At 42.5% G+C, this 14,243-nt stretch overlaps 2 long non-coding RNA genes across 4 annotated transcripts in view; one reads left to right on the forward strand and one right to left on the reverse strand.

The window, feature by feature from the left end:
- The window catches only part of LOC102450964 (uncharacterized), an 88,523-nt gene that overhangs the window by 18,252 nt on the left and 56,028 nt on the right, over positions 1–14,243 (forward strand). Inside the window, exons 2-3 of one of the 3 annotated variants that reach the window (XR_016348038.1) lie at positions 5,766–5,991; positions 11,320–13,267. This is a non-coding gene — a long non-coding RNA (uncharacterized LOC102450964). Of the gene's footprint in view, positions 1–5,765; positions 5,992–11,319; positions 13,268–14,243 lie in introns of those variants that run through there. The other 2 variants (XR_012898096.2, XR_016348039.1) reach the window with 2 other exon arrangements.
- Positions 1,218–3,895, reverse strand: LOC142821105 (uncharacterized). The gene is made up of 2 exons (XR_016348040.1): positions 3,236–3,895; positions 1,218–2,590 (listed from the first exon to the last, which is right to left on the reverse strand). It is a non-coding gene; the product is annotated as an uncharacterized LOC142821105 (long non-coding RNA).

Here is a 14,243-nt window from a genome sequence, read left to right on the forward strand (position 1 = left end):
CAGGGAGAACGGCTCTGGTCTGGGTGTTAATGCCTCTCCCTGCCATCCTTGGAATAGGTAAACTGCATTGATCAATAGCTTCCAAACTTCTTAGAGCTTTCCCAGTAACAGTCTCCACCTAGACCCATCTCAGATGAGGGATTGTAGGACCCTATGATTGGATTGTCCAGGCTTACTAAATAAAATGCAGTCAGGGAGCATTCAAGAAAAACCCTGCAATGCCAGACCGGAGCTTGCCTATCACAAGGGGGTGCGCATGCCTCATCTAGACCCTTCTGGCTGGGGCCAAGTCATAGATCTTCAAGCTATAGATATTGCTGCTTCTACTTTCTACCCCAGGGTGCTCTCCCCTGCTTCTTGCAACTCTTTTAGACTCTTTACAACATACATCAGTGAGTGCTGGACGAGACACTGCTACTCATGGAGCTGATTGGTGCCCTCTGATTGTTTCCTTGTACACCCCTGTTTGCTTCTTATCCCGTGTGCTCCCCGAGGCTGGGATTGTTCTCTGTCTACATCGCTGGAGCTGCATGGCGGGCAGCAGTTGCTCTGGTTTGGTTTGTCCCCAAATCCCTATTTTTGCTATAAATCTTCAGAATTGTAGCTGACTGTTTTATTATTATGCTGAACTAAATAAAATGCAGTCAGGGAGTACGCAAGAAAAACCCTGCAATGCCAGACCAGAGCTTGCCTTCCAAGTGGTGGCAGTTACGAAAATATAGCTACATGATTGATTCCACATCAAGTAAAATGTAAAAGTAATCTCAGTAAAAATGTCATTGTCAAGTAAAATGTAAAAGTAATCTCAGTTCCAAATAAAAGGAAAATACAGTTAAAACTAAAGTGCGCTAAGATCATCATTAACTTGAACTTTGTAACTTATGTGACGGCTAGAAACGGGAGCATGCCACAGATCAGGACATTTGCCTTTTGAAGGTCTTAAAAGAGCACCCAGTTTAGGCTCCTGTCTTTCAGCTGTCACCTCTTTTGGGCAGATATCTACATCTCTCCCACTGCTGACTGGAATATTAAGGCTTCCTATCTCCTTGGTTAGTGTGATATCCCCAAATGAAAAAGTCAGTGCTCTCACCAGAGGCTATGCCCAGTGTTTTGCCTACAGTCATAGGTTATAACACTCGAAGCAAGCAAATGTGTTGTGTAGCAGTGCAGCACAAGTCTTTAAAGAAAAACAGCTTATTGTTCAAACTTTGCAGGGGTGTGTGTGTGTGTGTGTGTGTGTGTGTGTGTGTGTGTGTGTGTGTGTGTGTGTGTGTGTGTGTGTGTGTGTGTGTGTATGTATGTATGTATAGGGAGGGTGTTGATGTCTTTTTACCTTATCTGTAATTGATGATATGATACAGTACATTGGCACTTAGGGTCAGCTATAATAATGAGGATGGTTGGGTGAAAGTTCAGATTTAACAGCTCTTTTTATTCTTTGTGGCTGGGAAAGAGTTGTTTTAGTATTTTTTCTTCCATAACATTTAAATTGTATTATATATGTAAGAATACTATAACTATAACTAATATATATATAATATAAATATGATATTTGTTTGTATCTGGTGTACCTGTTGGGTGCAACGGGTGCACACATCCATACAAGTGCACATGACCTCAATATTGGTGCACAAAACAAAACAAACTCTGGTCATCGATGGAAAATCTTAGAGGGAACACTGATGTCCAACCCAGTGAAATTGGTGCATGAGAATCATTGCTTCAGAGCTGGTGACATTAACTACAATGACAGTGCTGATGTTAGTGCAGCAATCTTTCCACTTGATGTGAAGGGTCTTTAGGAGGTATCATCGATGGTACCTCTCCAGACTCTTGAGGTGCTGTCAATAGGTCATTCAGGTTTTACATCCATAAAGGAGGGTAGAAATAACAATTGTCTTCTGGACCTGAATCTGTGTGTCTTATCATAGGTCACAGTCCTGAAAACATGTCAAAGCAATTTCCCAAAGGAAGCACTTGTACACTGGATCCTGTGCTGGATCTCACTGTCAATTTTTGCATGTTGAGAAAGTTGGCTACTGAGGTAGCAGAAGTGCCTGACCATCTCCAAAGTCTGTCCCATGATGGTGGTTTGTGGTGAGTCATGTGCAAGGACTAAAACAGGCTGATGGAGCACTTTAGTCTTCTAAATATGGAGTGAGGGTCCCAGGCTTTGATAAACTTGTGCAAAAAACTCTAGTGAGGACTGAAGGTCATTCTCAGGAGGCATGAGGATGGCACAGTCATCTGCATATTGAAGATCAGTACTGATTGCCCTATGGACTTTAGTCTTTGAGTGGAGACATAGAAGATTCAAAAGCTGCAAATCCATTTTGCAGTGAATGTCCACTGGGAAGGCGGTCTTTAACAAGGAACCAAATGACTGCTAAATAGATGGAGATCATGGCTGGGGCGATAATGTATCCTTGTTTAACCATAGTTTTGATGACAAAAGGGTTAATCTCCAGGACAATACAGAGAATGGTGGCAGTCTTCTGATCATGTAGAGGTGTTTGGATCTTAATTAATTTTGGAATGCTGCCAAATCTGGCCAGCATCTTCCACAGGCCTTTGTCAGATCCTGATTTTGCTACCAAGACAGTAAATAATATGTTAGTGATAGTATTGTTTCCCTAAAATTACTTGAATTTTCATTATCCAGGGACCCACACCAGCAAATATCCTTTAGGACTGCATTCATTTTTACTTTCTTGCCAGGAATCAATAGGCTTAAGTGCATTCTGGTTGTAGTAATAACAGACATTTCTATTTAAGCACATACCTGATACTTTCACCAAAGGGTAGGTCTACACAGAATTCTCAGACACACCATATCCCAAATACAGGTCTAGCTTCCATCCAGTCTAACCTGAATATGATGACACTTATTTGTCTGGGTAAGTAAGGAGTTTTGTGTTCTAGTTTGTCATTAAAGCAGAAAGAAAACCCTTTTCATATAGGATCCCAAACCATCACATTGCAGTAATTTTGGAAGTAGGTCACCAGATTCCTTCACAGGAAAAGGTACTTAAGCTTAATCCAGGCAAGTCTCAATTGTTAGTAGCAGCAAATCAGACCAGATATCCCTGGGTATGTCCGATAGATACACAATAACTAAGTAAACATGGACTACATGATACAGTCCATCCAATACACTGGATGTTTTATAGATGAATATATGATCTGAAAAACAGCAAGCTCTGTTCAGACCAAGTATTTTTCCATCAGCACTTACCAACATTGCTATAGAGTGAAGAAGAATCACTTCCCGCCCTTTACAGAAATAGAAGATAGCACAGAGAAGATATTTTTCCTTCTGTGGTTGTTTTGGAGAGAAAAGTTAAGAGTTTTGGTAAGCTGTTACATCTAACTCTGTTAAAAGGGACTTTGATCTACAGTATGTCAACATTGTGCAGAAGGCTTGTGCAAACTTCAAATATATCTTTGCTATTTTAGTCATCATCAGTGTTATTATTGATAAACATGTTTAGGCAGTATGTAAAGAGCAGTGTAGCAAAGTATCTGTATATATAGTCTAGCTGTCATATATTTACAGCACATACATCATTATCTGAGCTAAAGCACAGTGAATTTGTTCTCTTATAGATCCTCCATCTTAAATAAGGAAACTGGCATGTGAATGTTTGCAGGCTGATCAGCGTTAGTATATATATTGCTCTGCTACTACCACTGATGTTTCCCTTTGCATGCTATAACTATATAGCAAGCAACCATTTTTATATTTGATCTCTACAGTTCTTATGAAGATGAATGAGCAAAAGGTGTCCAATGATTGCTCTGCCCTGCAGTGAGTAGGAGACACTAGCAGATTCTTCTCTTGCTAGTGTCAACTGGATGTAGATTATATTTATTCATGCATGTAATATTTTATATAATGAGAACACAAGAACAAAAGAGAGTGAACCAGAAGAATCTCTACTTGTAACTTCATACACCTACTGACTGTCGCCCTCCCTGTCGGCCCAGCTGTCGTTTCTTTCTTTCTTTCTTTTTATTTTCAGAAGGCCCAAATTAACCTGTTCTAAAATGTGCTGAACATTTGTAGTCCTTAGTGAGTTCAATGCGCTTTTGAAAATCAAGTAAAAAAAATCTACTCCTCGTGTAAATAGGGGATAAATTGTGTATTCTCATCCAGTGATCTGTATGAGATAAATGTTTACGAACAACCTATTGTTGCATAATACCTTTAAAAAGATGACATCTTCAGTTTTTGTTCTAATTCTAAGTATTGTTTAACGTTAGTCGAAAGAGATGGCAAAGCCTTAACTATTTTTGGACTATTTCTAAGGAGTCTATGATAGCAGTGACCATAAATTCCCTTGTGTACAGGCAGTCCCTGGGTTACATACAAGATAGGGACTGTAGGTTTGTTCTTAAATTGAATTTGTATGTAAGTCGGAACTGGCGTCCAGATTCAGCCGCTGCTGAAACTGACCAGCGGCTGACTACAGGAAGCCCGAGGCAGAGTTGCTCTGCCCTGAGTTTCCTGGAATCAGCCGCTGGTCAGTTTCAGCAGCGGCTGACTTGGGGGCGCCTGGGGCAGAGCAGCTGGGGTGCTGCCGGGTTGGTCCAGTAGCGCCGAGGAGTGGCGCTGCGGGACCAACCCGGCAGCGCCTCAGCTGCTCTACCCCAGGCTGCGCGCCCCCCCCCCAGCAGACCAGGGAGACGCGGGTGGCGGGACCGCCGAGACGCGCCGTGGTCCCGCCCGCATCCTCCGCGGCTTTGCTCCGCGTCTCCCTGGTCTGCTGGGGGACTGCCCCCAGCAGACCAGGGAGACACGGAGCAGCTTTTCTCGCCCCGGAGGACGTGGGCGGCGGGACCGCGGCGCATCTGGGCATCCCGCCACTCCCGTTCTCCGGGGCGAGAAAAGCCCCATTCGTAACTGCATGAGTTATATACATACATGAGTCACTCTGTGTATCTTTCTTCCACCAAACAAGACTACAATAATTAATCTTGATCTGATGTTCATATTTGAAAGCAGCAGACTGTACAAGGCTATGATTATAGGCATACGGGTCATATTCCACCTTGAATAGTTTGGCTAGTCCTGTTGTTCTGGATAACATCTTCAGAAAGCTTTTCATATAGGCTATGGCTACACTACCTTTTTTTGCAGAAGAAGATATGCAAATCGTGCTCACATTTGCATATCTTCTTCCGATTCTTTTTGTGGAAGAGGTTTTGCTGAAAAAAAGCCCTGTGTAGATGGGGCCATTTGTCAGAAAAAAACTCCCTCTTTTGCAAGATCCTGTAAACCTCGATTTTTGAGGAATAAGGGATCTTTCGAAAGAGGGGTTTTTTTCCTGACAAATGGCCCCGTCTACATGGGGCTTTTGATTGGCAAAACGTCTTCCGCAAGAAAAATCAGAAGAAGATAAGCAAATGCGAGCACAATTTGCATATCCTCTTCCGCAAAAAAATGGCAGTGTAGCTGTAGCCATAATGATAACACTCATATGGTGTTTCACATGTTCAGAATAATATCCACATATCAGCTAATTAATCCTCACAACCCTGGGGGAGGTGAGTTGGAATGTATTAACACCAAGGGGTTAAAGTAAGGGAGAGTTGGAGGGAAGGAAAGCAAAGCTCCAGCTCTTTGGATAAAAGGCATGGGGAACTCCCTCTCTAGTTTGTATAAGCACTGCTCCCTCCCCACTTCCCTTCCTCATTCATTGTTGCAGTGGGGATTCTACCTCCTATTTCAGTCTTCTTTAACTCCTATTATCCCTGTTTTTCAGAGGAAGAAGCCAACTGAGAGATGAAGAGAATTGCCCATGGCCACTCAGTGAATCAGTGGCACTAACGGGCTTACAACTCAGGACTCTCATCCCTGTTCTCATTGCATTGCACGCATCTCAGTGTGTAGGTGGCTAAGGTGCAGGTACCAAATGTGAGTTGCACTGGATTAGCAACAATGATTTAATCATTTTTGGGACTCGGTTACATCCTATATATCAACCAATGGTAAGCCAGTCAAAATATATGTAAAGAATAAATCTACGTATGCCTTTTAAAATATAGATGATTACTTTAAAGAGAGTTTTGCATTCTGAGTACAAAAATATACTGGACTTTGTTTACATACAAGGACTTCTGTGGATATACAATGTGTCCTTTTAAATTTCAAAAGCAAGTTCTATAAAAACAAACTGTCCTCAATAATGTGTTCATACTGGGGCTCTCAGTGGTTAACTTTTGGACCTGAATATAAAAAGGCCAGGTTTTATGCTCTTATCAAAGAAGTATAAATGCTTTTCTACTTCTCGTGAAACATTGTGTGCTAACATCTACCCTTTCTCCACTGCTTGAAGTATCTCCTGGTGGCTAATGCATGAACATACAATATAAGTGTGAGTAAGGTAGAATATTGATTGGATGTATCCTGAAATAGCTGCCCTGCGTCTACACAGTGCGTTATTTTGCCAGCCTGGTAAACCTCGTTGCACGAGGGATAAGGGATGGCTCGAAATAACGCATTGTTTTGAAATTTGGCGCTGTGTAGATGCACCAAATGTCAAAATACACTATTTCAAAATAGTTTTGAAGTAAGATATGCAAGTTGCGTATCTTATTTCAAGGTAAGGGTGCTGTGTAGATGCACCCATAGTGTTAAATTCACCCCTGTTCAGAAGGCCAGTTAAGTAATCAAAATAGGGCCTTGTGCTGCTAATAATTACTGACTAATAGGCTTTTGGATTAAGCTCTATAGCAGGGGTACAGAACCTGTTTTGGGTTGGTGGTCTCTTATCCACAGAAAAATCAGTCAGGGGCCACACACAAGTGAAAAGCAAAAAAACAGAAAAACCCCAACCAAACCCTCACTGGCATGGCCCCTGACTAAGAAGGAGAAAAGACACTTCCCACATTCCCCTCACACACCAGAGCCTAGGGGTAGCCAGTTTAGTAGATTTTGTCTGCTCCAGCCCCGCAAGGGGACAGCAGGGGGGCTGGAGTGCTAGAGAGGGCTCCCCAGTGCTGTGGGGGGGGGAGGCCTGAGCCTCGAGGGCTGGATCCAGGCAAGCAGACAGCTGCATCTGGCCCCCAGGCCTTAGGTTCCCCAGCCCTGCTCTATAGCTTCAATCCAGAATACTGCTTAAACACATGGGCTATGTCTACACTATGTGCTTATTTCAAAATAATAATCCCCAAAATAATTATTTCAAAATAGTGTATCCACACTGAATATCTCCAGTGAAATAGTGCAGATTTCTATCGAAATAGCGTGTTCACACTGATTGGAGCTTGAATTGCATTTAAAGCCCCACCGGGAAGCACTCTGGGCAGGGCATCAGGACAGCAGTCACTTCCTGTAGCTGCTGCCTGAGGCTATCTGAGGCTTGCGTTTAAAGGGGCTCCTGTCTACCACCGTGTTACAGACCCTTCGCCATTGCCTACCTCCTTGAGGGACAGAAAACTCACACTGTGTGCTCTGGTTGCCCTTGTGGATGCTACAGCACTTCCACTACGGAGCTGGGCCTGCTGCAAAGCAGTGTCAGGCGCTTAGATCTCCTGCTGCAACTCCTGGCATAGTTTATGCAGGCTGACCAGCTCATAATGGGGCACCTCCTTACCCCAGCCCGGGTGCTCCTCATGCCCCACACCCCTTCCATTCTCCCCTGCACACCGTGCACTGCCACTTTTGACACCAGCACACCAGTTCTGACTGGTGGGGCCACATCATCATGGAGTGGTGGGATGACCAGCAGTGGCTCCAGAACTTCTGCATGCAGGAGGACAACTTGGAGCTCTGCGAGTGGCTCACCCCACCCTCCAGCAACAGGACACTTGCAAGTGACCCACCATTCCCCTTCAGAAGCATGTTTCCATCACCCTCTGGAAGCTCACCACACCGGACCCATTGGGAACCAGTTCAGCATGGAGAGAGCAACTGTTGGGACCGTGCTCATGCAGATTTGACTCTCTTACTATTATTCTAGGGGGGTGTTGAACAACTCAAATGGGTTGCCAGGGGGTGGGCAGTGGAATCTCCATTCCGGGGAGGGGAGGGGAGAGTTGCAAGGGGCGGTGTGCTCCTTGCTCGGCCTTCTCAGCTGAGGCTCGTGCATGTGGGTGCATGTGGCGTGCCAGTCTGGAGCACCCAGCCCCATGAGGCTGTTATACAGGAACCCGTCGCTCCTTCTCACAAGGTTCCAGGACAGGTTTGCCTTATTCCCGACTCCATGGTGGGACACCTTCTCATGACAAGCCACCACTAAGGAGGCCGGGGTCATGGAAATACACAGCAGTGTCGCACACTACATAGGCTCATGCCTGCACTCTCAGGCAGCATCTGCACCCAGTCAAGCGCAGTGAGGCAGAGGACACCGAACCCGTGCATGGGAGCCTGCCGGACAGAGGATGTGCAAGGGACTCCAGTACTACCCTTCCTGGCAACATCCACCATTCATCTATTAATCTCTATCTCTAGAACAATACCACTTCAGCATTTACTTTTTGAATGCTACAATCAGCTTCCACAATGGAACCCTACAGACAACCATGCAAAGAACCTTTGGATCACCACACTTACCTCCACAGACCCAGTAACTGCCCTAAAGCATCAAGAAATCTGTTATCTACAGATACCAGGCACTCAGATACCAAGAATATGCTCCAAGGAGAAAGTCTGATACATACTTCAGCACACCTAAAACTGCCTTCACCAGACAAGGACATACCATCAGAAAAGTAGATTGCATTATGGAATAAGTCATCCAAATACCCTGAGAGAACTTGCGTCAACACAGAACTCCCTCCCCACTACTGACCTTGCCTGTCTAGTTGTCACATACCAACCCACGCTATAACTCACAGAGTGTCATTACACAGTTACAACCCATACTCAAAGGGGCCCATATCATGAAAGAAATCTTTTCCAAATCCCTTCCTCTGGTCTTCACACAATGTCCCAACCTTGTCAAATTCACTATCAGAAGCAAGCACCACACAGATCAGGGCTCATCAACTCCAAGTGGCACCAAACCTCTCCAAAATGTCAGACACAAACCTTACAGACATATCTCCAGCTCCACGCTGAACAACTCCTCTCCCAACCATATACCTTTCAAGATCTATCAGTGCTACACATGCCTATCACAACATATGGTGCACCTCATCTAGTGCATCAAATGCCCCAATAACAGCTATGTGAGTGAAACCAGACACTCATTACACTCTTGAATGAACTCACAGGGTATGTCTACACTGCCACCCTAGTTCAAACTAGGGTGGCTAATGTAGGCATTCAAACTTGCAAATGAAGCCCAGGATTTAAATATCCTGGGCTTCATTTGCATGTTCCCGGGTGGGTGCCATTTTTAAATGCCCGTAGTTCGAACTACCTGCCTGTGGCTACACGCAGCACGGACTAGGTAGTTCGAATTAAAGCTCCTAATTTGAACTACCGTTATTCCTCCTGCAAGGAGGTTTAACGGTAATTCAAATTAGGAGCTTTAATTCGAACTACCTAGTCCGTTCCACGTGTAGCCACGGGCAGGTAGTTCGAGCTACCGGGCATTTAAAAATGTCACCCACCCGGGAACATGCAAATGAAGCCCAGGATAGTTAAATCCTGGGCTTCATTTGCAAGTTCGAATGCCTATATTAGCCACCCTAGTTTGAACTAGGGTGGCAGTGTAGACATACCCGCATAGAAAAAAATGATCAAAGAAACAACACCTTATCACTCAGAATGAAAACTTTTCACAAAGTGAGCACTTCAGATCTGACCCATCAGTCCTCATCCTCAAAGGAAACCTGCATAACATCTTCAAAAGACAAGGCTGAGAATGTGCATTCATAACTCTGCTAGACACTAAAAATTATGGTCTCAACAGAGACTGGTTTTATGGTTCATTGCAGAAATTTGAAATCTACTAATCCGTCTTTATCCTATAAATATAGAGGTGTTCATTGCCAATGTTAAGTGGTTTCTTGCAACATGTGTTGTTAACCCCCATGCTTAACAATCTGCACCCCCTCCCACCCTGTATTTAGCTGTGACGCTTGCATTGCATTTTCTAAACCAGAAGACAAGCTCCGTGAAACTCAAAAGCTTGCTCTTTCATCAACAGAAGTTGGTCCATTAATTGATACTGCTTTATCTACCTTTATCTCTCTAATTGTAAATCAAAAGTGGTTTTCAAACCTTATTTAAAGCTCTCACATTTCCAAACCAAATTATTCACCACACAATCTTTGTCATCCTGGCTAAAGAATAATTTTCTTTTGAAATTTATTTATCTTACCACACACCATCCACTTGCCACTGAAATCAATCCAGTAATTTATTTTTCTGATAGGGGAGTTACTGAACTCAGACCTCAATTGTAACCTGAGTTATATTTTGTTTCCTTTGTGGTTAAAGCTTTTCCTCCTGCACACATTTATAATATCATGCAACAGATTACGATAATGATTCTTAAATGGACAAAAGGAATCTATTCAACTACTTATAATTAGCACAGAGCTTCCAACAATTGCATGGATTTTGGCACTTGATACATTTTCAGATCTCTTTCATTAGGTCTGTTCTAGAACTGTGCTAACTTTAAAGTGGCAAGAGGAAATCATAGTGATTTCAGTTTGGAAAGAACATCCCCAAAAGGTTGTATCACCTCACGGTGCTTATTTTTATAATCCATGCTGTGGTGGCAGTGAGAAAAGGATCAGATTATTTTGAGGAAGAGGCTCTTATGCTATTTACCTATTGCTATTTATAGCCTCTAGGGCTACGTCCACACTGTGAGTTTTTGCAGCAGAAAATATGGACTCATTAGCATAAGTTGTGATACCTTTAGCATATTTTCTGCTGCTTCTTTTTGTGCAAGGGATTTTTGCATAAAAAGAAGCAGTGTAGCCACTTCCATTTTGCACAAAAAAACCCTGTTTTGCGCAAGCTCTTTATGCCTCTTCCGGAGGAGAGATCTTGCGCAAAACAAGGCATTTGCAGAAAACGGAAGCGGCTACACTCCTCCTTTTTGCACAAAAACCTCTTGCACAAAAATAAAAGGCAGAAAATATGCTAATGATATTGTGATTTAATGCTAATGAGTTCTTCATTGGCATATTTTCTGCCACAAAAACTCATAGGGTAGACGTAGCCTAGGACTACAGTGTTTGTGCTTTAAGACAAAAAGAAAATATAGAAGATTGTGAGAAACATTCTCCCATTTTTGGCATTTTTGTGATGTTAGTTAATGCTTGTAGGTTGCAACCCTTATGTAGTTACTTCTCTCCACTGTGAAAAACTGACAATTTATTTCTACCTTTTGTTTCCTATCTTTTTCCCAGTAACTAATCCATGAGAGGATCTTCCCCCCTTATCCCATGACAGCTTACTTTGCTTAAGAGCCTTTGTTGTGGCACCTAATCAAAGATGTTCTGAAAATCTAAGTACACTGTATCCACTGGATCACTGTTGTCTACACATATTTTGGCTCTTACAAAAAATTCTAATAGATTGGTGAGGTATGACTTCCCTTTACAAAAGTCATTGATTTTTCCCCAACATGTTGGGTTCATTTATGTGTCTGATAATACTGTTCTTTACTCTATTTTCAACTAATTTGTCTGGTATTGAAGTTAGACTCACCAGTGTGTAATTTTCATGATCACCTCTGGAGCCCTTATTTAAAAAATTGGCATTGCATTAGCTACCTAGACATTTTGTACAGAGTATAATTTAAGTGATAGGTTACACATTCCACTTAGTAGGTCTTTAATTTCATATTTGAGGTCTTTTAGAACTCTTGGAGGGAATACCATCTGGTCATGATGACTTATTACTGTTTAATTTATCCATTTGTTAAACAAGCAATGGAACAGAAAGCCCAACAGATTGCAAAGAAAGTGACCTATTTTGTGCATTGAAGACAAAAACATAGCAAAATGTGGGTTACTCTTATAGCTAGTGGAATAAGATGAATATTTCTGAATTATTTTTCCATTGAGCATGAGATAAATTGTATGTGACTATTTTTCCATTATTTCACACACACTAATTTTTATATCGCAATTATCCCAGATCTGCAATACAAAAGACAAACCAGAAAAGGTCATATGCAGCTCTTAATGACCAGACATGGGCCTTATGTTTGGACAAACAGAATTCATCATGGGTATGTGTAAATTAATGTGCAATGTCAGCAGCCCCCGGGAAAGAACTAGTATCATACCTCAAGCTGTTTCAGACCGTTGCCTAAGGGCACAACTTATTCAATCATTCATGAAGTAACACAAAGCGATTCCTCTACCCAGAGCAGGCTGTACTCTTCAGAGCTCTTTGCCCTTGCCTCTGTCAGCCCCATTAGAAGACACACCCATTTCTCATATCCCCCACTGAGTCATGTGACAAACAGGCTGCTCTGTTCTGACAATTGTTTATACATTTTGCTTGCTTAGGAATTTATCATGGAAAGTAGGTTAAGTTATTTTTATTAAAGAATGTTATAAACTGGTGCAAGGGAAGCAGACAGGAAAGAAGAGAAAGACTAAATTAGTCCAATCAAAAAAGCTACATTGATGTAATTCCAGGATTATGTTAAAATCATATTTGGTAAAAACAGAAGCTGTGGAGACAGAAATCAATGTTAAAATTGGTGTGTTGGATATTAGTCCTAATGGGAGGGAGGAGAATGAAGGGATGACCTATACTGCCTATTTACCCCTGCCTCCTCATTTGGGGGTCCTTAAAAAGGAGACTTTGAAAAAACATGGCAGCTGGCCTGTCGGCTTCACACCCCAGTTCAGTTCTTTGCATTCAGCTCCGCATTGCACTGCAGCTTAGCTGATCTCATCTTCCCCAACCTCCAGACGTAAGAACAGATGGACGCTATTGGAGTGAGCTTCATCATCATGCCTGACACTCCTGCTGTTCCATGGGACACTGAGACTTTATTATCGTGGTCCTGAGAGGTGTCCTGACTCGACCAATACAGAGAGAGGGACTCAAATGACATCACCATCGCTGGTGGCATTAGCTGAATCCCACACACCACCTGGGATGTGAGGTATAGCTGCTCTCTCTTTTCCTCTTTGTGTTCTTTTTGCCTTTGTGTTCTTTTTCTTCCCCACCTTATTTCTTTTCTTTCTCGTCTTTTCCCTTCTTTCTAACAGGAGTTTCTTAGCCAGCTGCAATAGTATATTCTGCAATGCTGCTGTGAGCCTATGACCAAAAAAAAGGCAGCTAGGTGTAATGCCCTAAGTAGCCTGCTGCTGGTATGAGTTTGTCAGGTCTGAGAGAAGTTACAAGACTGCATGCTGGGCCTATATTTTTCCAGGAGTGAGGTTGCAAATGTTAGTTTGCTCCAGAGACAAAAGTAGAACATTTTCTATTTTCCATATTCTTTACTCTCCCTTTGTGTACATGTCTGTCTTCCAGATTGTAATTCCGACCGACAGGGGGAGTCCATATAGAATTATTATTCCTTTGGTGTTGATAGGGGGAATCTGGTAGGTCGGATTGATGTTCATTGGTGGTTTGGAAATATTCTCGGAGGCAGAGGTGGCAAAAAAAAAGCCTCAAGGTCACCACAAAATTGTATCCAGTTTGTGGGTGATGTGGGGCAGAAAGAGAGACCCCGGGACAAGACAGACTCTCTGCTGGATTGAGTTTGTAGCTGGAGAGGTACATGTTTGTGTTGTTTTGTCTTGCTTTCTTCAGGACAGGACTTAAAAAAAACAAAAAAACACTAGCCCATTTGACCCAGCTTACCATTTTTAATAGCATCTAAGATCCTGTCAAACTAGGGGGGTTTTTCCTTTTAAAACTGACTTGAACCGCAACAGCATTGACAGTTCCAGCCCATCTCATTTAACTTCTTTTCTTGTCCTTTTGGGTACAGTTATCACATCTTTAATGCCATCTAAAATAGGGGGAAGAAGTTCCTTCTCAAATGCTCTCCAGCTAAAAGGAAAGGGAACAGGAAAGGTTAATAAAATAAAATTAAAAAACCCTGATTTAATACTTCGTATTTTACTGTAAATAAAAAAAAATACTTCTTTCCTGTATCTTTAATCAAAGGCTCAGAAGATACTAAATGGGATGTTTGCCATAGTACAAAGGAGGCTGAGGTCTCCATAAACCAAACTCTGAACTTTGTTTAACATCGTGTATTGGACACCTTTGGCTTGTATATTCCGTCTAAATTAACACAACAAATCTTAGCCCTTTCTTGCCCGTTTCACCTTTTGTCGCTGTGTGATTGTGTGCACAT

Source organism: Pelodiscus sinensis, chromosome 1 (genome assembly GCF_052426305.1).
Source record: "Pelodiscus sinensis isolate ZL-2025 chromosome 1, ASM5242630v1, whole genome shotgun sequence".
Classification (NCBI taxonomy): domain Eukaryota; kingdom Metazoa; phylum Chordata; order Testudines; family Trionychidae; genus Pelodiscus; species Pelodiscus sinensis.